The 2,755-nt window shown below is 38.8% G+C and overlaps 1 pseudogene; it reads right to left on the bottom strand.

Annotated features, from left to right (window-relative positions):
* Nucleotides 1-387: 387 nt before the first annotated feature.
* On the bottom strand, nucleotides 388-1,630 carry LOC102023630 (annotated as a pseudogene).
* Nucleotides 1,631-2,755: the final 1,125 nt, after the last annotated feature.

Genomic DNA, 2,755 nt, shown 5'->3' with positions numbered 1-2,755 from the left:
GACCACAGGGATCTTTTGGGCCCTTGGAAGACCTTCTGGTCTGAGTGGACATGTGTTTGTGCTTAGGACAGCTTTAAGAAAGTTCCAGACATTAACTTTCTGTTTATTTTCTTCCTCTCTAATGCTCTCATTGGCCAGATGACTCCTTACCTGTGAGCTCACTGGCTATGAGGAAGTTTCAGTGAAGTCATTTGACTCCTCAGGGAACTGCTACAGAAATTTTCCATTTTGGTTCATATAGGTAAGTTCCTTTACATTATTTTTTTTAGAAAAATATTTTTAAGTGGCCACAGTGGCCATGGAGCTACACAAGAAGGGTTTCATCTGGTGGAGGCCACAGTTTGTAAGGAGTAGACATCAACAGCTCCAGGGTAGACATGGAGAAAATCAAATCACCAGACTGCAGGGGACCACAGACATCAAGTCCCATATATTTGCACAGCCACCAGTCCCACACATCACCATCTGTCCCCTAACTATGTCTATGGACATGTAGGACATATTATGTTTTCCTTTGTGAAAAGTTGCTAGAGAAATCCTATCTTCACTTTTACTGGAGTGGAAGCATAAGTCATACACTTTGATCTGGAACTTAAAGCCCATGACCAAGTAACTGGACCACTTGCTGCTGTATTTTTCATACATAGCCTGTCTGTACTTCTGGCAAAAAGGCGGTCTCACCCTGGGGTCTTCATGTCTCACCTTGGTGTCTTCAAGTCCCATATCTGCTTTGTATTTCAGAAAAAATCAGCTCACATTTCTGCCCGAAATCATTCACTTTCAAACAATGAGGACCCTCCTTTCTAGTAATGTCCATGTTCCACACAACAGTTCATCCAAGGATCAGGAGATGTGCTACCTTGAGTGCTGATGGTAACATAGTCACTGCACTCTGTCATGGTGGCCCCGAAGCAAGAGTGTCTGAGCTTTGCTGCCTCCAGTGTGCCACATGATGTTGTTGTCAGATGCTCCTGAGAAGAGTAACCATAATATTGGGTCCCACCAGAGACAGGCAACAGGACTACCTTCACATCCTTTAAAGGTTGTGATAACTAAACCTGTGCTCTGTTCAAGTTTCAGCAGGGTAATCTGTTCAGAATAATCACCAATGAAACTGCATTGAGTATTACATTATATTCTAAACATAAAGTTCATGAAGAGGAGAAGTGTCACACAAGCATGTTCCTGCTCCAGGTGCACATCAAGGTCATGCACTTGTTGTGGCCAATGCTGATCACCTATTCTGTGGCAAAGCTGATGATGTGAGAAACCCTGTTCAAATAAGCTGGATAGATCTTGATAAAGTTCACTTTGTTAAAATCTTCAGAAATGTGAAATTCCACTGTGGCTCCATTACCCTGGCCCACAAATGTCTGTCTCCTATCTTGCACTAAGCGACAGTAGGGCAAAGAGAGGCCATGGTGTGGTAAACGCTGGGCCAGTACCAGCCACTGTCTCTTTTAATCCGTACTCAAAGAGCCCTGTCCTTGCTGGCTATGATCACATCTTTCTCCTTGAGGATAAGCAGTATGGCTGTGACAGCATCCTAATAGCCCTCAGTCTGGGTCAGCAGCACCTGGTGGCTGCTCTGCAGCCTAGAGCAGATCTCTGAAGCAATGTTCCTGGACATAGTCTCCCAAGTGTCAGGTGACAGTCTCTTAAGAGGTCTTATACTTAACAGTCTTTGACACTATTTTTGATAACGATTAAGATCTTCTGACAATCACATGTCTTCAATCATGTAATCAGGGGGAAAAAAACCAAGGGTAGGATTTCTAGGTAAATTCTCACACTTAATGACATTCTATTCTGAGATGATCAGATCAGTTAAGTATTAAATTTGTTGAATAATTTTAAAAAGCATATACAGTTGTTATTGTTTTTATCTATCACTTTCTCTATAATTTTCATCTTCCAGCCTGTCCAAAGCCCTATAAAATTTATCATTTCTTGAAATTCTATTTGTTCTGATTTATTTAGCCTTGGGAATTTGATTTTGCAGGCTAGCATCTTACCATTATTATTATTTGAACTAGAAACCTTGATATCCTAAATGATTTAATCCAAACATATGAAGGTATGAATAGGATATATCAGTTTTAATGCAAATATTAAAATCTTTCCCCCACAATTATTACTATATGACATCTTTTGTTTGCTAGCTAGGTCATAAGGTTTTACCTAGGAAGATTTTACCTAGTAGTCATTTAGTGGCTGTGTGATAACTTATTTAAACTCTCTTTTGCACAACTTCCTTTATGTATTTAGAGCAGTAATAATTCATCAAGAAGTTTGATGAGGATAAAATGAGCTAATATAAGTAAAACATTTAGCACAATTTCTAGTGTATAATAACTACTTATTCAATGCTAGATGTTGGTAATATACTCATTGTTAGAATTATTATACTGTTTACTCACTTAGTGGCCATAAGAATCAAATAGAAAAGGCACACCCGATGTTTTGGAGCAAAAATTTTCCCCAGTCTCCTTGGAAGGAGGTATATAGTCTTAGTAGTAATGTATGTGAATGATGCTCCCTGTAGTTTCTTAATTGCCATGATCCTATTTATTGTTTCACTTGAATCAATTATGACGTATACATACCATGGCTACTATAGTGTGATTGTCAAAAAAGGTGAACTTATATATTGGTATAAATAGGTTTCTAAAACACTTCATTGAGTAAAAGACATTGCAATATGTTAGAGGCATCATGACCTCTGTTCATATAAATTAGCAATAATTAAAAGATA

This window comes from Chinchilla lanigera, unplaced genomic scaffold, assembly GCF_000276665.1.
Source record: "Chinchilla lanigera isolate Chin_1 unplaced genomic scaffold, ChiLan1.0 scaffold00124, whole genome shotgun sequence".
NCBI lineage: Eukaryota > Metazoa > Chordata > Mammalia > Rodentia > Chinchillidae > Chinchilla > Chinchilla lanigera.
This window is presented reverse-complemented; position numbering and strand designations above follow the sequence as displayed.